This window comes from Salvelinus sp. IW2-2015, linkage group LG31, assembly GCF_002910315.2.
Source record: "Salvelinus sp. IW2-2015 linkage group LG31, ASM291031v2, whole genome shotgun sequence".
Taxonomy (NCBI): Eukaryota; Metazoa; Chordata; class Actinopteri; order Salmoniformes; family Salmonidae; genus Salvelinus; species Salvelinus sp. IW2-2015.
Genome location: NC_036870.1, coordinates 2,290,419 through 2,312,785, shown reverse-complemented (window position 1 = coordinate 2,312,785; position 22,367 = coordinate 2,290,419). Strand labels below are relative to the sequence as shown.

General features: G+C 41.1%; 3 pseudogenes; 1 reads left to right on the top strand and 2 right to left on the bottom strand.

Moving 5' to 3' along the window:
• LOC111955865 (sodium bicarbonate cotransporter 3-like) overlaps nt 1-3,187 on the top strand; it is a 48,543-nt pseudogene extending 45,356 nt beyond the window's left edge.
• Nucleotides 3,188-3,333: 146 nt separating this feature from the next.
• Nucleotides 3,334-7,762, bottom strand: LOC111955451 (protein C-mannosyl-transferase DPY19L1-like; annotated as a pseudogene).
• Nucleotides 7,763-9,707: 1,945 nt separating this feature from the next.
• LOC111956052 (homocysteine-responsive endoplasmic reticulum-resident ubiquitin-like domain member 2 protein) lies at nt 9,708-20,221 on the bottom strand (annotated as a pseudogene).
• Nucleotides 20,222-22,367: the final 2,146 nt, after the last annotated feature.

Sequence of the window (22,367 nt, the reverse complement as noted above, 5' to 3'; positions counted from 1 at the left end):
CCCACCTTCTAAAAATGGAGGAGCTTTTTTCCAGGCACACCTCAGGTCTACTGAAATCTCACAAAGACAAGATCACATTGATAACTCACCCCTTATGGATCAAATAATTATATTATATTCTGTGACTAGCCCATTAATGAATAGGTATGACAAGAACAATGCATCCATTCTTATGTAATGAAAGTATTAAGTCATTGCTTTTGCTGTGCCATAACTTGTGTAATGTTCAGTTGCTTGTATGTTGTGACATCTACATTTTGTGTGGATGTTTGCAGAAAACGAGACTCGATTTTGTTTTCCTGAATATTGTATTTGCCTACAGATGCAGTCATATATTACAACATATATGAATGTATCTTGTAATATATTATATTACATTACAGCATATAAAAGCAACGCATTCAAGAGTCTTTGCCCTGAGGTTCTGACGTCCTGAGGATCTAACACGATGCTGACACATTTAGTCTTTTTACCCCAATTCTAATGGTTAAGAACAGCATACTTTAACACATGAGCCCGCCATCTTCGCGTTTAGAGTGTTAACAACTGTCTATACTTAGAGCATGGAATGAGCTTTGAGTTTCATTTTAGCATCTCTGTCTGACATTCTTTCAGACAGCATTGCACTTAAATCAGCAACACATTTCCTGCTCATCCTTTACCCATTGATATTCTGGCCCAGCATAGCGCTGATGCTTCTTTTCCCATCCATCTCCCTCCCTTGTCTCTGGCAGCCAGGAGAAGGTGGCCTGTGTTAGAGTCAATATGGACACCACTGAGGCAGGAGGGCAGAGTTCAGCCTTGGAGACGGCCTTGTGATTGAGGAGACCCTTGTACTACCACCCCCTAACCCCACAGAGGGCCACTCTGGTACAGTGAGCAAGGTGAGAGAGTGAGCTAAGCCTGGAGCAGAGAAGTCAGACTGGTCTCTGGAGAAGCCCCTTTTGTGCGTCTCCTCGGTCAACAGTTGAGCTCCAGTTACCTCCAGTGGTCCAGTGTAGCTCTGGGGATCCTGAGGCCCCCTCAGCACACAGAGGACTGACTTCCTTGCAGTGGCGAGCACATTGCTGTGAACCAATCATTTCCCACCCATTGCCACAGCTGCCAAAAGATGGGGCCACACTGATGCGGAATCTTCTTCGATTGTCATGTATTCGTGAATTTACTTAATTTTAAAAGGTATATTTTCTCATCAAAATTTTAAGCGATATTTTGTAAAAAAAAAAAATAAGATTCACATCCTGACACATTCTGGTCTCAAATAATATATATTTACTTTACAAAATGTACTATACACAAACCAGCTACACCAGCTCCAGAAGCACATCACTCAAGCAATGATTCAGGTTGTTATTTCTGTGATTTCAACAGTGCAAACTGGTTACATCATGACTAGACACTGGTAATCTAAACTGTTGCAAACCAAAAGAAGAATGTAGACATTCAGGCGCCTGTACCCCATAATCTTTCTTGGTTGTGAAACATTGACAGAAAGGTTGGAGTGGCAACATCTTTTTACTGCCCCTGTACTGTATCCGTACTGTATACTCTGCAAGTTGCATTCTCAGTATTGATATCGCTGCTCAGATGACGTTGTTCAGCAATTTTTTTGTTTGTCACTGTTGTGCTGTTTTAGTGGAATTGTGTGCTTTTTATGTTTTAATGGACAATAAAAAAAWAWATATATATATATACTAATTAAGGAAGTGATGATATGAATATTACAATAAGCACTTTAGATTTGTTTGCCAGTAGGAATTAGTGCACAGTCCTGAATTGAGTTAAAAACATTGAATCTGAAGATCCACAGAACTGTTGCTGAAATGTCTAGAAAAAGTAACGACTCTGGAATCTACATGATTTCTGATTGTGGAAAGTGCTTTACTCTCATTTGTCTCACTACTCATACCGTTTTTCAATAGCCTATTTGTCTATTGTTGGGACAATTCTTTTTGATAAACGGGAGAAAAAAATKAAAATTACTGTGCCGTTCAGTTTTCTTCTAATAGCAATGAACGTTATTCTGTGCAGTAAAACTGTATTGTACAACTTATGCTGCACATGTTTTAATACTTGTCACATGTAAAAAATAAGTTCAGTACTACAGACATTTCCAAAAATGAACCGTAAAATGTATTGCAATTATATATTTCTAATTTGCTTAGCACACATGCTCCTGATTTAGCAATAATAGACGAGTGTTGAGTACAATGCAATGTGTGGAGTGATGGTTCTATTGAGCTGTCTAGGGGGAGTTTGTCAAACCCCATCCACTTTGTGTGTCTGCTCTATTGACTATATTAGTGTGTAGCTGATTATACAGACAATAGCTTATGTGCCTTGTGAATGCTCTTTGTGTATTTTAGTCATACTGTAATCAAACCTTTCAGGTAGTACACACACACACACACAAACACACAGCAGTAGTGATCTGAATGTTTTTGTTAAAATCATATCCTCTTCAACCAAACCGGCAAACTGAACTGATTAATAAGTTACAAATATTAACTCATTAGTACTTCATTGTACCCATTTTCTGTCAAGATATGTACTGTATGTTTCTATGTCACAGATGTAGTGTTTGTTCACAAATAGGAAGAACTGTAATGTACTGTAATCAAATAGATTTTTGTTTTATGCAATATTACCAAATTATTGCAACTTTAATATCACTGGTGAAAATGACAGAAGCCTGGTACATTTCTCCAAACAAAATAATAATTTGAATAATTTTAGTTTGAACAGAATTCAGATAAAATGTTGGCTATTTCAAGTCATTACAAATATTGTCTTGGTGATCCTATATGTGCGAAGTAGGTACCACAATTCAATGTAGAACACAAATGGTATTGCAGTGCAATGGATACGATGTGTATCATATGATCTGTACCTGGTGTTCTTTAGGATAATATGCCATTTAGCAGACGCTTTTACCCAAAGCAACTTAGTCATGCGGGCATACATTTTACGTATGGGTGGTCCAGGGAATTCAACCCACTACCCTAGCGTTACAAGCACCATGCTCTACCAACTGAGCTACAAAAGACCACTTTAGGACCATATATTACACCGACCTCACTACTGCTGTCAGTCAAGCACAGAAAATCCTCCTGTCATGTTGTTGAATACCATAACATCATTTTTTTTACTTTGCTGATGGAAAGCAATAAAAAGTGTGTAAAATGTCTTATTTCTCTCTCCATATTTAACCCAGGCGCAAAGCACAACATCAGCATGTGAAAGTACACAGTGCACAATACGCAGAGCTTTTTAAGGTGTTCAAGTGATAAAGGTGTTGTCCTGTAGAGAGATAAAAAAAAAAAAGACAGACTATTGAAATTGAACATGTTTAATCAAAATGATGTCCCTATATTAAAAGTCATATTTGGCAGCTTTGGGGATTTTCAGCACCTTGTAGACTTTATTCTGGAACATTGTGGTGAAGTGAGGTCGGGAGTCGATGGACAGGAGGGTACATAGCGGCAACTTTCCTCTGTTCTCCTGATCCTCCACGTCCCAGATCTCAGGCATGCTGCAGCCTGGCCTGTCAAGTATAGCACAGTTAGATGGGAATCAGAGATTGAGAGAACATAGTACTACAGGGGTTTGTTCATTAGGCACCAAAAGGAAGAAAACAGACTGAAACGGGGAAGGAAAGTGGCCAATAAGAAACTTGTTTTAATTTTCTATTGCAAAATGTTTTGCTATGGTATGCTTTATTATACCACCATGTTTACCTGGAGTGTCAGTTACACCAGGAATCCTCCAGTATGAAGTAGTCTGCCTGCAGCTGCATCAGATTCCTCTTCACCTCCTTGGCTGGTTTACAGCTGTACATGGTGTCCACCAACTTGGTTCTTTCCCTGTGGGAATATGTTAGACGTAACTTACTGACAAACACAATGGGTGGTGCCTCATCAGATATTGTTGCAAAGTATAACCCATAGGGGAATTGTAGCAGTCTTACCTCTGCCAAGTGTCCTCGTAGTGGGGATGATTCACGATGGCTCTACCAGTGGACAGTTTCACACTCGCCATGGTTGGCATGGAGCCAGCAAACACAGCATCTTGGAACACACACAAATACAATTTAATTTCCCTTTTTGCAGCCCATTCCTTGTATCCCTCAATACATTTTTTGCATTACAATAATTACACTAATTCAGATTTATCCTAGATAGTAATGCATCTACAGAGCTTAGCAGCAACTGAACTAGCTCAGCCTACTACTGTATGCCCCTGAAGAGCACACGCTAGGAATAAGTCGTAACGTGACATGATTCACTGGGCATGGTGTCGGCATTGATCCACTCCAGGAGTTGCTCCTGAGGCAGGTTGCTCAAGTCTCCTACGATTCCTCGCTGGCTCTGGAAGTTGGCCACACCTTGGATGGCCATGATGGACAGGATGCCAAACACAGTGATGTGGCGCTTGAAGTCCTCCCCTATCCAGCCAAACAACTGAGCATTGGAGAACATATATACCGGCAGATCAATGAAGACCCAACGTAGATCATTTATCAGGCAGTCTTTATTATAAATCCATTCATAAGGACATTTGATTTGGGGGATGTTTTTCATTATGATGTGCTCTGACTGCCTGCATCAGAGTCCAGTTACTAACCCTAATGCTGACTATGGTGGAGTACTAATAAGAGATTCATTTGTTTCATTGCACTAGCCATCTGTCCGCTCTTTACGCTAGATCAGCATGGCTTCTATAGCTGGTATGATGGAGGTCAATTAAGGAAAATGGAAAGTGAACCATGTGATTTCTATTGTCTCTCCATGTCTGTCTGTTTGTCTCTGTCAGTGTCTGTCTACAGACGTCTCACCTGTCTAGAGCAGATCAGGGAGGCCATGAGGCACATCAGCGGGGCCAGGAAGAGTTTGATTCTCATGACCAAGATCGCCAGCACGGCAAAGGCCACCAGCTGCAGACTATGGTACACCATCTGACACACGCACACACACACGGCCAGGGAAGCACAGTGGAAGTTATGAGCGCTGTAATGATGCTAATATGGGTTGTGATGTTGGTTTGAAAGTGAAAATAAGTAGCTAAGTTGGCTTACCTCCCCATTAGCAAACTGCCATCCTAAAATATGATAGAAAATGTTTGCATGAGGAAGCTATCAGAGGTCTGTAGGTGGCGCTAGTGTCCAGTGAATATAATACTTAATGCTACTTGTTGGATTGGAAAATACTTACTGCTCAGTGTCAATATCGACGTCTTCTTTAGAGTCAACTCTTTCGCGCCTAAGAGATCTCCAGACTTCTTTAATTGCCTTCAAAGGGAATTATTTAAAATACTACAATATACACTCAAATTGACTTAAATGAGCTGCAATGTCAAAATCGAGAATAATGTGTCTCACCTTTCCAGAAATGATGGCTACAATAACTATGTTTACCGGGAGTATCAATGTCTTAACGTATCCCAACAGTCTGGAAACAGAATACAGTATAAGAAAAGCACTTAGACATAAAAAATAAAAAATCAACAACCAAATAGTAATGTCAAAATAAACCTACCTCCAGCTCCATAAAGTCGAACTGCAGCACAGGTGTACATCAACGTGTGGAAATCCTTGTAGTTGGTCAACTTGGATCTGATCAAGTTGCCAATGTGAGCCTGTGGGAAATATAGAGAAACACACGGTGAGGTTAAAGTTATACAGACATTCACACCTTCATATGGAAACATTTGAAACAGGAATTGACATTAAATGAGTAGACTCCATCAGTGAGAGAAAGGAAGGAGGAATACATTGTGGGGAACAAAGAACATTTGACTTCATGGGTCACTCATAGCCCACGTTAAGATCATGCTGAACATACTTTCATCTAAGAACTTACATCATTGGACGCTCCGAGGATGAACGACATGAAGAATTTGAGAAGCACAGTGGAGGTAAACCAGGCAATACCTTGGACAAACTGAGGATTTAGAGAGGAAAAAGTTAACACTCAAAACTTGTTATACGTTGCACTGTACCACTAAATAATGCTGTGTAATTGCATGTTACGTTTGGGGGTATAGAGTGGAGACCCTTGGGATGGTATAATACCATGGGAATTCAATATATTTCTCTTAAAGTCATGGAAAAATTGCAAATTCTGAGGAACGTAGTTTCACCAATTAACCCCAGCATGTAACTAAATAACTAACATTATTATACACACAAATTATTCAAATAGGATTTCATACAATTGTGACGATTCCAAGTTTGCAGACTCTTGTGATATCGTCTCTCAGTGCGATGATGGCCTGGAAAACACCACCATACAGGAATGAGGAGTGACAGAATGACACTTGTGTATTCAGGCATTTAAATCTATTTCCCTGTCAACTCATCCAACCAGCAACCAGGGAAGAAATGTAGAAAGATGTCAAAAGTTCCAAATTCCCAAACAGCATGACAAAGCAGATGGCAAATGAAGCCTGAAAGGAGAAATACATAAAATACAGTGATCCATCATCATAGCATAATTGATGAACATTGTTCATGTTGGAACTGTTCTATCACCAATGTCACAACCATAGCAGATACTAGTATGTTTCTAAGCCTTAAACCTGTGACGATTATTTCTAAATATCAATTCAGTAGTAATACTTACCAGATGCACAACAAGTAGTGATTTCATCTTGGAAGTGGAGAGATAGCCCATAAAATAACAGGCAAACGGGCATGCAATCTGAAGAGGCAGACAACATAGGCATTTCAATTCATTGTCACGGTTATTGTACAGCTAAGGAGCTTCAGTACATAAACATAATCTTTTAAGATGACTGGTACATCCACAGGAATGTTACCAGGCTATTTTTCAGGCATGCATTTTTACCTCAGTGTGTGGATTTATTTACCTGAGTTAGCAAAACAAACTGGGCAAATGGCCAAGGAAGAAGGAACAAAACATTGCAAGCACCAAGAGCTACTAGGGATCTTTTTTCAAGGTTGGAACGCCTACAAAATCGTACAAAGACAACAGTATTATTTGCATTTATACATTTTCAGTGACATACACTGGGTGTACAAAACATTAGGAACAACGGCTCTTTCCATGACATGACTGACCAGGTGAACTCAGGTGAAAGCTATGATCCCTTATTGATGTCACTTGTTAAATCCACTTCAAGTCAGTGTAGATGAAGGGGAGGAGACAGGTTAAAGAAGGATTTTTAAGCTTTGAGAATCTAGACATGGATTGTGTATGTGTTCCATTCAGAGGGTGAATGGGCAAGACAAAAGATTTAAGTCCCTTTGAACAGGGTATGGTAGTAGGTGCCGGGCACACTGGTTTGAGTGTGTCAAGAACTGCAACCATGCTGGGTTTTTTACACCCAACAGTTTCCTGTGTTTTATCAAGAATGGTCTACCACCCAAAGGACATCCAGCCAACTTGACATAACTGTGGATTGGAGTCAACATGGTCCAGCATCCCTGTGGAACGCTTCCGACACCATGTAGAGTCCATGCCCCGATGAATTGAGGCTGTTCTGAGGGCAAAAAAGGGTGCAGCTCAATATTAGGATGGTGTTCCTAATGTTTTGTACACTAATATATATACATTTATCTCAGTTATAAAACACAGATAGGACTTTGAAAAGAGTGGTGAAACCCAAGATGATGGTAAATGGTTTAGATCAAAGGCAAGTGAACTGAATATACCTGAGAATGCATGTTAACAGCAGCATCTGCAGGACAAAGAAGGGATAGGAGAAGCTCTCCCTCAGCGGTGGAGTCCACATGACCCGAGTGCTCTGGAATACATAGCATAAGTTAAGATAGCATTCACCACTAGCCAACCGACATGATGATCTAAGTTTACATACACTGTATGAAACAATCAAATGACAATCATCTCAAACAAAACATTAATTGTACAGTGAGGAAACTTTAATATGGATTGCACTATGAGTGCACAGCTCCAAACTGCAAAACTCTCACCTCTCCATGGTTGAAGAAGAGACACAGGACAGTGACGACCCCTCCAAGACGACTGCCACTGGAAAGAACCCCCCCCACAAAAAAACCCATCAGATTGTCTCCTAGAGTGGCAAGGGGCACCAAAACAGCATGGATACCCAAGACGATGGTTTTATGGAATACCATAGTGATAAACTAGCCTGGGTACCAGTCTGTTTGTGCCATCATGCAAATCCTTGTCATGGCTTACATGACACCATGGAGTACGCAACAAAACAAACAGATCTGGGACCAGGTTAGTGAAAAACCAACAACAGTTTAATGCACAAGGATCTCTACTCCGACAATTAATCCACACATAAAACAGCCAACCGAATCGTTTCTAGTCATCTCTCCTCCTTCCAGGCTTTTTCATCGTTTAAATGATATGGTGATGCATCTAAACTTTCATTGTATTACCACGACTACCGGCAACAAAGTTCGTCTTTCAATCACCCACGTGGGTATAACCAATGAGGAGATGGGAGAGGCAGGACTTGCAGCGCAATCTGCGACAGAAATAGGAATGAGATCTATTTTAGCGTCGCAGACGCTCGTTGGCGCGCGCGAGCAGTGTGGGTGCAATAATTGAATAGCATGGATTTCTAAATTTATTTTGCGACGCTTGCGCACGCGACGTGTCCGGTCTGGTCAGCATGTAACGCAATTTATTTTCTAGGAGTAGTTGTACCTTCACAGCTCTCTACTGGATTCAGTCCATCTGCTCTGTTGACATTCCAATAAGTGGCGCCAGTGTAAATCCTGAACAGGCTGCCAAGGAAAACCTATCAACAGAGAGGGGATCACTGGAATAAACACTCTGTAACGAAGAAACAGAAGAACAATACAATGTTTTTGAGATTCACTGCACTGCCCAATTAAATGATCGCCATTGTTTCTCTTTTGCCTTTGTTTGGTGAAATAAATAAATGTCTGCACTTGCATATTTATAAAATGCAAAAATCTTGCTTGCAAAATAATGACATAGTTCCAGCTCCTATAGTACCTCTGGGTACAGATGGAACCTCTTCAGAGCATTGATAACAAGAGGATACTCAGAGAACCTGTCGTTCATGATCAGGTGGAGCCCATGCAAAAAGGATGGCGCATTAATGAAGATCTTGAAATAGGAATAATAGAAACCAACATGTGAGTGAACTGGATGCTGAAATTGCAATGAGCCTAATTTTGTAACAATGTGTCCATTTCTTCAATAACACAGGATGTCAAATCTAACTTTTCTTTGTCAAAGTTAAAGAAGTTCAAAGGAAGCACCGCAATTTAACTAGTAACCATGGAAACCCAGGATCAGCATTCTTCTAAAACGGTTTTGCTGCGCAGTCATTTTATTAAAGCGTATTAAAAACATTAGCTAATATTCATGGCTTGGTTGAAAGGGTCGCGTATCACGTGGTTCTGAATCACTATTCAAAGGTAACGCGTACCACACATGTGGCGTGTGGGATACCACATTCACCATATGAATGGTGTGATTGGTAAGATTTTTCCACCTTTTAATCGGGTTCTTTTTTTATACCGGATCAAATAATTTATTTWAAAAAATGTCTGTGTTTTCATTCATGATTCGAACAAACGAACGTGAGGTTCCATCTGAACTGAAATTCATATTACCCTCGAATATAACACAACAAATAGGATTCAGGGTGGGGTTCWTTAAAACTGATTGCTTGATTCAAGCCAGTCCTACAAGTTTATATTAAATACAATATTACACAGATTTACAGTTTACATACTTTATTTATTATTTCACTCAAAAATAGGTTTAATTATCATGGTATTAAACATAATATTACACAGGGATGTCCTTTTTCCCCAAAGCTTATTGTTGTTCACTTCAAAACCAGTTCAAAGCCTTTCTGTTTGTGTGGCTGAGTGACCACTCAGTTCTTCTGTAGTGCCCTGTGATCCGGTAGATGTACAATGATTGTGTAGACAAGGGTGAACTCGCTGGGCATACTAAGATAGTGTATTCAGTCCAGTCAGTAGTGCCATTCTCCCATGGCTCATTGGCTCAGTTGGCAGCATTGGGTGGCCCCTCAGGTATGAGAGACATGAAGAACGTGACAATAAAAGACCAAGTCGTAGAGAGAAAGCCAGCATAGGGAATACCATTGGGATCCTCCAGTCCTTCCTCTCCACTGTCCCCATCATCGTCCCCCAAGCCTTCATCCATCATCTGCTCCTGTGTAGGCCAAACATGGCAACACGTAAATTAGTCATCACACAGATAAACTGGAATACTGGACAAATGTATTCCTCTAACATTTCCAACAAACTCTTTCCATCAAAGACATATTTGCTACACGTATCAATGCAATTGTAATCATTCACCACAGCAATACCATATTATGTTACCAGACACGCATTACATAAATAATTCATCACTGCTATTACAAATTAAATTACTGTATAATTCAAGGAGTTATCTGTCCTGACATTCAGAAGCACTTTAACCTTTAGTTTATGGTCAGAGGTTAAAGATGACCTACCATCTCTTGGAGGTCATGATGAAGGTCCGCCTCCATCTCATCCTGTTGGGGCCCATATCCATGGTTCTGAAATTCATTCTCCGGGTTAAAAGGGAACCACCCTGCTTGGTGCCTAACGTAAACACAGAGAAATAGCCATTGACAAAACCTGTGATCCATAATAGGTGACTGTTCACAACACATTTGTTGGGTCAAAGACCCAGACAGAAAGGTATCGGGTTAATATAAAGGATTCAGAACAATCTCATTTTCAATTTACAGTCTAGCCTGATCCCAGAGCTGTATAGCTAATGCTATGGATATTGGCAAGACAGCACATACAGATCTGGGTCCAGTCTAGTATGTGACTGTTAGCAGGGACACATAGTATTAAGTTGAGAGGGTGCAGGGGAATACTCACAGATATAGCAACAACATGGCGCCCATCACCATGACAAAGTGGCTAAAGGAGGAGTAGAAGTAGACTATGCTGAGCAAGATGGCGATGCGTGACACCGTGTACACCCAGTCCAGCCAATCACGGTTCTGCTCTTCTTCGTTCAGATGCGCCTCCCCTCCCTGGGCGTTCATCTGGATGTCAGGCTCGCCACGGCGCTCCTCCAGGGGAGGTGGGTTCAGAGGATCTGATTGACCGGGCTGGGTCGGGAGCAGGTCAGGCCTAAAGTGGTGAGATGAGGCAGCCAACATCTGACTGAAGGGCGAGAGAGACAGAGAAAAGAGAGAGAAATTAATATAAAGAGAAACTAATCAGCGACAGATTTCAAGCGAATATTTAAAAAATCCACATAAAAACAATACGCACATTTTGCCCACCAGAGATGTGTTTCCATCAAATGGACTTGTTGCGGATAAAAGGTTGTGCATGATGACAGTGCGAATAAACATTTATTTTGCGGTTGAATTCCCATGTACCGAATAAAAAATAAATGGGTTTCTATCGCTCGGTAGCCTAATAAACTGCATGGTTTCCCAAGACGTTGTCACGACCGTCGTATGAATAGTTGGACCAAGGCGCAGCGTGAGTAGAGTTCCACATTTGAATGATAGTGAAACTTCCAAAACAACAAAGAATATAACGATCGTGAAGTACGTAGCMCACATAGGCACTCATACAAAACAATATCCCACATCGCAGGTGGGAAAAAGGACACACTACGTATATTTCCATCGCCATTTCTCACATCATTATTTTAAAGACACAAAAAGATCCCGCCATGCTAAAAAACACATTTTCTGTCGACAATTAGGAAATTGTAGTGACATTTCCTGTTTCCATCAGCCCGGTCTTGACTTTTTTCACGCGTCAGTTAATTCATACTGAAAGTCAGGTAATTGTGATTGAATCTCAATGATTGCATATCTCAGCAAGGGTAATTGAGCTTATTGTCCAACAGTTGTTGTGAGACAGCAGACTTACTAGTGCATGTAGTAACGCCGGGCGTACACCTGCTGCCACCACAGCAGCGTCATGGGATTGTACTGTATGCCAGGGTAGGCTGGCATGTTGTTGGTAGGGCCTTGCTGTGGAGAGAACTGGTTCCACATGTAGCTGCAATAGAAGTACACAGCTACAGGGTAAACAGTTCGGCATTACCTGTAGAACAATTAACACATACAAACACAAATCTATTAGGAAGTGAGAGCTCTCAACAGTAATACACCTCTTGGACAATCAAAACATGTGGCCAGAACTAACAGTGTTATAATTGAGAGGTTGGTGTATAAGGGCTTACGCTTGCATTAAGGCAGGGTGTGCTGCATGGTTAGGGGCGGGGCCTGTGCGATGTCTCAGCCCGTCAGAGCTCTCTCCAGTGGAGGTTGATTGGCCATCTTGGCTATGGGAGGAGAGACTGGGGCTCTGACCCGTCTGACAAAACCAATCAAGAAGTTGATTATTTTACTTCTCTAACRCCACCTAACAGACTTTTCATTCCTCGGGAGCTGCGTGGATTACAACAGAGAGTAGGCCTAGGTTAGCCTGGTCCCAGATCTGTTTGTGCTCTTGCCAACTCCATAGCTCATTGTCAAGCCATTTTTGGCATGACAATGAGTGACAAGGAGTTGGCATGATAGCACAAACAGACTACATCTAGTCCTAGGATGATGAAATGAGTGGCAATGAACCGAGCAGTAGGATAGGTGTTGCATGCATAAGGGTAACTCACCGTGAAGCCAGTAGAGGGGACTCCAGGGGCCTTGTTGCTGTGGCTGCTGTGGAGCTTGGGGGACCCGGGAGGTGTGCGAGATGCACACACCAGGTGGACCATGTGATACTCATCCTTCTGTAAGAGTCATCCGTGGCCATTAGCCACACTATTGCGTTGACAAAGTACAATCATCAGAGGAATCAGCTTGACTTTAAGAATGAGATCTAGGATCAATGCATACTTTGCTGTAATCTCTGATCAGAATACCTATGTCAAGATGAAAGATAAATGAATGCAGCAGACAGACCTTTCTGAGCACATCTTTCAGTATTAAGTGATCCAAGAGGAGCTTCCCAGAATACACCAGCCTCTGGTCTTTGAAGCTCTACAATACAAATCAGACAGTTGAGAACATAGTAAGCATTTCACTGTAAGGTCTACTCCTGTTGTATTCGGAGCACGTGAGAAATAAACTTGGATTTGATAGACCAGATGATTTATTGACTGACCCTGCTGGTCATGTATGACAGTCTTGAAAAACGATCTGGCCTTAATGGCCACATCTACTCTTAAATTTCTAGTCAGAAGAGCAACCAGAAGAGGACTGGCCACCCATCGGATCCTGGTTCCTCTATAGGTGTCTTCCTAGGTTCCTGCCTTGTATCAAGTTTTTCTTAGCCACTGTGCTTCGGTCTCTACATTGCTTGCTCTTTGGGGTTTTAGGCTGGGCATCTGTAAAGCACCTCGTGACAACTTCTGTTGTAAAAAGGGCTTTATAAAATATATTTGATTGATTGATTTGATAACCCCTGAAAACAGGGGTTTTCCTTTCGCTTTCCTTCACTTTGGGTCCAGAGAAGATTCCCTTTCACTTTCTTACATTTCATAAGAACATATAAGTAGTAGTGATTGAAATAACCAGAATAGCTTAGACTCAGCTCCCAGACTGTGACGGAAGAGACTTGGAAGGATGGCAACGTGAGACTAGTCTTACACGCTGACCACACCGCTCACGTTCCGTGTACTGCAAAATAAATGTACACATACATGTTATTCAATAATTTCATCCAAACAGCTTGCACCGCTGCATAGCCAGGCACTAAAATAGAACTTGGTTCTATTTTTGACACTTGATGCACTGCAAGTCCCGCCTCTCCCATCTCCTCATTGGTTTTTAGGAGCATATACCCACGTGGGTGGTTGAAAGATGAACTGAGGTGCACACTCCAGTCCAGTTGGTGGTGGTAATGCACTTTAAAGTTGGTTGCCAACCGCCATATAAAGTCCACAGAAGAAGAAGACTGAAGGAGGAGTGATTACTAGAAACCAACTGGGTTTCCCCTTTAATATGTGGATTAAATGTCGGAGTAGAGAACACATGATTTTGTGTGACTCATAATGGGTCAAAATTCTACAAAGAAGAAGAGGACCTTGTTCCTTTCAGGTAAAATAACAACCCAATGTTTATATCTCAGGTCAATTTAGCTAGCAACAGCGCTCAAGGTCTCTGCTAGGTAAAGTCCCGTCTTATCTCAGCTCACTGGTCACCATAGCAGCACCCACCCGTAGCACGCGCTCCAGCAAGTATATCTCACTGGTCACCCCCAAAGCCAATTCTTCCTTTGGCCGCCTCTCCTTCCAGTTCTCTGCTGCCAATAACTGGAACGAACTGCAAAAATCTCTGAAGCTAGAGACTCTTACCTCCCTCACTAGCTTTAAGCACCAGCTGTCAGAGCAGCTCATAGATTACTGCACCTGTACATAGCTCATCTGTAAATAGCCCATCCAATCTACCTCATCCCCATACTGTATTTATTTATCTTGCTCCTTTGCACCCCAGTATCTCAACTTGCACATTCATCTTCTGCACATCCTACAATTCCAGTGTTTAATTGCTATATTGTAATTACTTTGCCACCATGGCCTATTTATTGCCTTACCTCCCTTATTCTACCTCATTTGCACATGCTGTATATATTTCTACTGTATTATTGATTGTGTGTTTGTTTATTCCATGTGTAACTCTGTGTTATTGTATGTGTCGAACTGCTTTGCTTTATCTTGGCCAGGTCGCAGTTGCAAATGAGAACTTGTTCTCAACTAGCCTGCCTGGTTAAATAAAGGTGAAATAATAAAATAAAAAAATAAAAACATGCCTACCACTTTAAAGATGCAAAATATTTTTGGTGAGAAACAAACAGAAAACTTGAGCATGCATAAATWKCCCCCCCCCCCCCKKAAAAAAAAGTAAATACTTTGTAGAGCCACCTTTTGCAGCCATTACAGCTGCAAGTCTCTTGGGGTATATCTCTATAAGCTTGGCACATCTAGCCACTGGGATTTTTGCCCATTCTTCAAGGCAAAACTGCTCCAGCTCCTTCAAGTTGGATGAGTTCCGCTGGTGTACAGCAATTCATACCACAGATTCTCAATTGGATTGAGGTCTGGGCTTTGACTAGGCCATTCCAAGACATTTACATGTTTCCCCTTAAACCACTCGAGTGTTGCTTTAGCAGTATGCTTAGGGTCATTGTCCTGCTGGAAGGTGAACCTCTGTCCCAGTCTCAAATCTCTGGAAGACTGAAACAGGTTTCCCTCAATAATTTCCTTGTATTTAGCACCATACATCATTCCTTCAATTCTGACCAGATTCCCAGTTCATTCCTATGAAAAACATCCCCACACCATGATGCTGCCACCACCATGCTTCACCTTGGTGATGGTGTTCTCTGCGTGATGAGATGTGTTGCGTTTGCGCCAGACATAGCGMTTTTTTTATGGCCAAAAAGCTCAATTTTAGTTTCATCTGACAAGAGTACCTTCTTTCATATGTTTGGGGAGTCTCCCACATGCCTTTTGGCGAACACCAAACGTGTTTGCTTATTTTTTTCTTTCAGCAATGGCTTTTTTCTGGTCACTCTTCCGTAAAGCTCAGTTTTGTGGAGTGTACAGCTTAAAGTGGTCCTATGGACAGATACTCCAATCTCCGTTGTGGAGCTTTGCAGCTCCTTCAGGGTTATCTTTGGTCTCTTTGTTGCCTCTCTGATGAATTCCCTCCTTGCCTGGTCCGTGAGTTTTGTTGTGGTGCCAGGCAGGTTTGTTGTGGTGCCATATTCTTTCCATTTTTTAATAACGGATTTAATGGTGCTCCGTGGGATTTTCAAAGTTTTGGATTTTTTTTTATAACCCAACCCTGATCTGTACTTCTCCACAACTTTGTCCCTGACTTGTTTGGAGAGCTCCTTGGTCTTCATGGTGCTGCTTGCTTGGTGGTGCTCCTTGCTTAGTGGTGTTGCAGACTCTGGGGCCTTTCAGAACAGGTGTGTATATATACTGAGATCATGTGACACTTAGATTGCACACAGATGGACTTTAATTAACTAATTATGTGACTTCTGAAGGTAATTGCTAGTAGTTGCACCATATCTTATTTAGGGGCTTCATAGCAAATGGGGTGAATACATATGCATGCACCAATTTTCAGTTTTTTTGAATTTTTTGAAACAAGTCATTTTTTTCATTTCACCAATTTGGACAATTTTTTGTATGTCCATTACATGAAATCCAAATTAAATTAAATTACAGGTTGTAATACAACAAAATAGGGAAAACTCCAGGGGGATGAATACTTTTGCAAGGCAATGTATGTGACTTGTTAAGCACATTTTTACTCCTGAACTTATTTGCCATAACAAAGGGGTTGAATACTTATTGACTCAAGACATTTCAGCTTTTCATTAGTAACATTTTTGCTGAACATAATTCCACTTTAACATTATGGGGTATTGTGTGTAGGCCAGTGACAAATCTCAATGTAATCCATTTTAAATTCAGGCTGTAACACAAAATGTGGAAAAAGAACAGGTTTGAATACTGAAGGCACTGTACAGTTTAGTTAATCGGATTGACAGGATTTAGGAAACCAAAGATTAGGCTAGACGTATTAGGGCAATGACAGCGTCAGTGGTAGCGAGACATTTTTGAGTTTACATTGACATTCTTGTGATGTCAGTGCTACAGTAAAGCTGAAATCTACACCAAAATCGTATTTTTTCAACAGACTGTTTTTGATAAGAAGGCTCTGTCACCTGGTTAATACTATTATGGTAAACAGTAGAGATCGATGACACTAACCAGAGAAGTTGGAGAACACACAACAGACTGAGATTACTAGACAAGAGTGCTGTTAAGTGCTCAGTGTTTACAATGATTACTGAGCAGGAACCYTAATTAAATCAGATTATAGGGGAGAACAAAGTAATCGTAGGGTCCTTATTCCAGCCTGACGTCAAATCTACACACTTTCAAGCCAAGAATATTTTCAAATATATTCTTAGCACAACCTTTTATTCATTGCTTTCTCCTCTTCCCGCCTCTCTTTTCCCCGTAGAGTAGTTTGCTACGGTGTGTTTTGACATTCTTTCAGATGCGGTGATGGGTTATAAAGTCTCATTCCCACAGGTAATAGGTTTTCACATCACTGACATTAGGCTATGTATTTCAGTAATATGACATGACATAAATTCAAAAGTGTTGGCCTACATATAAGCAGATGTATTTCCAGGTTAGGAAATCATCACTGTGTAGCAAAAAGCAATTACTGGGGTACACAGGATGTTGATGCAGAAAATGTGATTGTGAATTCAGTTAAAACTAAATGAAGCTAGTTAGATTGCAGAACACCGCAGTCTTGTTTCTTTTTTTCTCCAGACAAATAAATGAGGTCAATAAACACATAACTGTGTATAAACCTCCTATAGTACTAAGTGAATCATTCACATCAAAGAAAACATTGAGCTAGGATCGGGTCCTCTGTTTTCTTTCTCCAACAAAAGCTAGGTCGATCCGCCCACTAACCCACTAATTGAAAACCTCTCATTCACTTAAACAAAGGCTTCAATTCGAATTAGTCTTGGACTACTAGGGTATGTAACGTACATATAGCCTACTTCTGCATCAGGGAAGTCAGTATCATTTTGACATTTGTGCTACTTATAGTCTGCCTATATAATATAACAGGGATGGGGACACWTTCTCAGATGGCTGTAACCTCCAAACTTCAAAAGCCAATCAATCTATAATGCAATATATTTCTAACTGAATGTCCAAACCCCATCTGAATCAATGATTTATATATACACTAGCTGTTATGAAGCCACCGTGCCTCCATCTTGGCACTCCCCCACCATCGGGATTTTTTTTTTTGGAAGCTATAAAAATGCAATTATTGTCTACATTACTTTTTGCCACGTTTATTTTGTTACAGACACCTTGAAGCATACTTTTAAATTATTATGTGAGCTAAACATAAAAAAATATATTTTTAGAATGTACTAATGTTACTGTGCCCACTACAATTATTATTCATTTATTTTTTTAAATACATGTAATTTTGGCCTTGAAACATTTCATTGAAACACTGCTTCTTCTGTGGAGTGTCAATATGGCCGACCGGTGGCTTCGAAGCCTCTCATTGGCTAATACATAGCATCAGCAATCCAGGGTTTATAGACAGTGCATTCGGAAAGTATTCATACCACTTGACTTTTTCCACATTTTGTTACGTTACAGCCTTGTCCTAAAATTGATTAAATTACTTTTTTTCATAAATCTACACACAATACCCCATAATGACAAAACGAAAACAGGTTCGAAATTTTTGCAAACGTATAAAAAATAAAAAAAATACCTTATTTACATAAGTATTCAGACCAATTGCTATGAGACTCGAAATTGAGCTCAGGTGCATCCTGTTTCCATTGATCATCCTTGAGATGTTTCTACAAACTGATTGAAGTCCACCTGTGGTAAATTCAATTGATTGGACATGATTTGGAAAAGGCGCACACCTGTCTATATAAGATCCCACAGTTGACAGTGCATGTCAGAGCAAAAACCAAGCCATGAGGTCGAAAGAATTGTCTCTGAGCTCTACGGACAGGATCGTGTTGAGGCACAGATCTGGGGAAGYGTACCAAAAAATGTCTGCAGCATTGAAGGTCCCCAAGAACACAGTGGCCTTCCATTCTTAAATGGAAGATGATTGGAACCACCAATACTCTTCCTAGAGCTGGCCGCCCGGCCAAACTGAGCAATCGGGGGAGAATGTCCTTMGTCTGGGAGGTGACCAAGAACCTGAATGTCACTCTGACAGAGTTCCTCTGTGGAGATGGYAGAACCTTCCAGAAGGACCACCATCTCTGCAGCACTCCACCAATCAGGCCTTTATGGTAGAGTGGCCAGGCGGAAGGCACTCCTCAGTAAAAGGCACATAACAGCCCGCCTGGAGTTTGCCAAKAGGCACCTAAAAGACTCAAACCATGAGAAACAAAATTCTCTGGTCTGATGAAACCAAGATCGAACTCTTTGGCCTGAATGCCAAGTGTCACGTCTGGAGGAACCTGTTTTTGCATTGTCATTATGTGTTATTGTGTGTAGATTGATGAGTCCTGCAACAAAATGGCAGAAAAACGGTTTAATCAATTTTAGAATAAGGCTGTAACGTAACAAAATGTAGAAAAGTCAAGGGGTCTGAATAGCACTGTACATCATTGATCTGAACAGACCTCAAGGGAAATGAATACGGAGAGCAATCTCACTGTACATAATCCAGAGCCTACTCACCGGTTTACTGGGGTACACATGTGAGATTATGGGGTTTAAGTTTCTCCACTGTCCAGTTCAGGAAGCAGTTGATTGTCTGGTCATCATACTTCTGGTTGGGTGCCTTGATGACAAGGATAACAGGACTTTCGGCAACACCCTGGTCCATGTTTTAAACCATCAGTTAGTGTCCTCTTGGAGTCTTATGGTGCCTTGCACATAGCCCAGATATGTTGGGCTGGAACAACAGAATGGTCTCTTCCAATGCGGAGGACTACTAAATATGATCAATCTCCAGCTGCAAGATGTAACGTTAGCTAATACTAGGGCACAACATTGAAACCTGGAAAAAAAGATGAAAGCCACATTGTTTGGACAAGTTTACCCTGTTATGCAAGTGAAGTAAAATTGACTTACACAGACTAAATACCTAGCTAGTTAGCTATCTATGGTTTGTCAGAACAGAAAGTGACAGGTATAATAAGYATCACCTCTCTGATAACGCCTAACGTTACTACTTAGGTAACTAACTACGGCTAATGAGAACTTCACAGATGTACCTTTTTWTAAAGTTATGACATTGACTAAGTACTAACTACTGTACTGTAGGCTTGTCAATCAGGTAAGCTTGAGCGTTAGCACATATAGCTAGCTAGCAAACAGCCTATGGTACCAGCAGAAGTTTCAGCGCTAACGCTGGCTAGCTAACAACAGTTATCTTAGGTTATCCTAACTGTTGGTAACGCAGATGACGACGATCAGTCGCTCGCAATATCAGGCCGATAAAATATATTTACCCACCTTAACTTCCAGCGACTGAACTTTAACTTGATCACCTTTAATTAAAGATCAGTTACAATTCCTTGAATATAATCTGAATATCCGGCGTGTTGTTGTTGTTGTTGTTGCTGGCCTGCTAGCTAGCTGCTAGCTAAAGGAAAGTGGAAATACGTTATCGTGTCTGAAACAGCTGTTCGGCCCACATCCGGAATTCGTATAATCGAATCGCGTGAAACGAGTCTGAAAAACGGTAGTACATTTTGTTATATGCTTGTTATATGCTCGCTGTATTACATTTATACTAAACAAAAATATTATATCATTTATAATATTTTACTGAGTTACAGTTCATATAAGGAAGTCAGTCAGTTGAAATAAATAAATTAGGCCCTAATCCAGGGGTGCCACTTTGGTTTTGGAAGTGGGGGGGTCATAACCTTGKGGGGTGTCTGGTGGTCCTCCCTGAGAATGTTTTTGTGCATCTAAAACGTATTTCCTGCATGTTCACACAATCCTATATGCTGTCTCTATTTAGAACAAAAAGTAATCAAAAATGCCCACTGTCATCAAGCTAAGTAAGAGATCATCATTAAATATGTTTAAGTGGTTAATAAGACTGACCTAGATCAAAGGTAATGAAATAATAAATATTGTGTTACACCTTTACTAATAGCCTAACAAATGAACAACTCTTGAAAAAATACAGACTTTTGATTTTCTTRATTAAGACATCCTCTATATCAAATTTCAGCCAGACCGACCAGCCAGCCTGAGCCGCCTGCACACCTGACCCCCACTAGTCAAWWACTCAACACTCTCCCAACACAAGTTCCTTCCTAGTTCCCACATTGATTTTTTTTAGTTCCCAAGATAAAAAATGTTATTATAAAAAAACACATACACCTCAATTATACATTAACACACAGAAACAGCAAATCCTCCATATAATTAATCTCATAGGCCTAATATTACTGTAGAGCTCTTTTTACTTGCACACYATATAGTAGGGTTGCCCCGTCCTGTCCCTAGGGGTCCACCACCTTGCAGCACCCCAACCCAACACACCCCACTCAGCTTTAGGATCTTAGTGAARATTCATTATTGATTTRGGGTGTGTTAGGCCGAGGCCAGAGTGAAAACCCACAGGACGGCAGATSCCCAGGGRCAGGACTGAGCAGCCCAGRAGCTAGGGATWGCCTAAATAGGTATCTCCCCTGYCGWGGGCATGTTTTCAATACAGACTCCTTTGGTCGTACTGTATTCCATATAAGGCATCCAGAATTTATGAATGTTGCCCAGTATACACTTGATCTGGTAATACATCAAAACCAGTGATACATAACTTGACATTGTGGGAGGATAACCAACCTTCCAGTTAATGGCAATGCATTTCTTAGCTGCTATAAGTGCTTGGTTACACAGTTTCTTCKGGTAAGWCTCCAGTATCAACATTTCCAAGCAAACAAAAARAGGGAGAASGGAGAATCTGTAYACATGCAGAGATAAAAGAACATACTCTATGCCAGAATTCAGCTAGCCTTCACAAGACCATTAACATATGCAAATCAAATGTTATTGGTCACATACACATGGTTAGCAGATGTTAATGCGAGTGCCACGTTTTCATTTTGTCTGTACAGTGAGTCGGGTGCAGGATACTTGGCCCAGTTGTCCTGCAAGACTTCTGATTGGTCAATACCAGGCTTGAAGGTCCCCAAGAACACAGTGGCCTCCATCATTCTTAAATGGAAGATGTTTGGAACCACCAAGACTCTTCCTAGAGCTGGCCGCCCGGCCAAACTGAACAATCGGGGGAGAAGGGCCTTGGTCTGGGAGGTGACCAAGAACCTGAATGTCACTCTGACAGAGTTCCTCTGTGGAGATGGGAGAACCTTCCAGAAGGACAACCATCTCTGCAGCACTCCACCAATCAGGCCTTTARGGTAGAGTGGCCAGGCGGAAAGGCACTCCTCAGTAAAAGGCACATAACAGCCCGCCTGGAGTTTGCCAAAAGGCACCTAAAGGACTCTAACCATGAGAAACAAGATTCTCTGGTCTGATGAAACCAAGATTGAACTCTTTGGCCTGAATGCCAAGTGTCACGTCTGGAGGAACCTGTTTTTGCATTGTCATTATGTGTTATTGTGTGTAGATTGATGAGTGCTGCAGAGATGGAAAAACGATTGAATACGGCTGTAACGTAACAAAATGTGGAAAAGTCAAGGGGTCTGAATACTTTCCGAAAGCACTGTACATCATTGATCTGAACAGACCTCAAGGGAAATGAATACGGAGAGCAATCTCACTGTACGTAATCCAGAGCCTACTCACCGTTTACTGGGGTATACAAGTGAGATA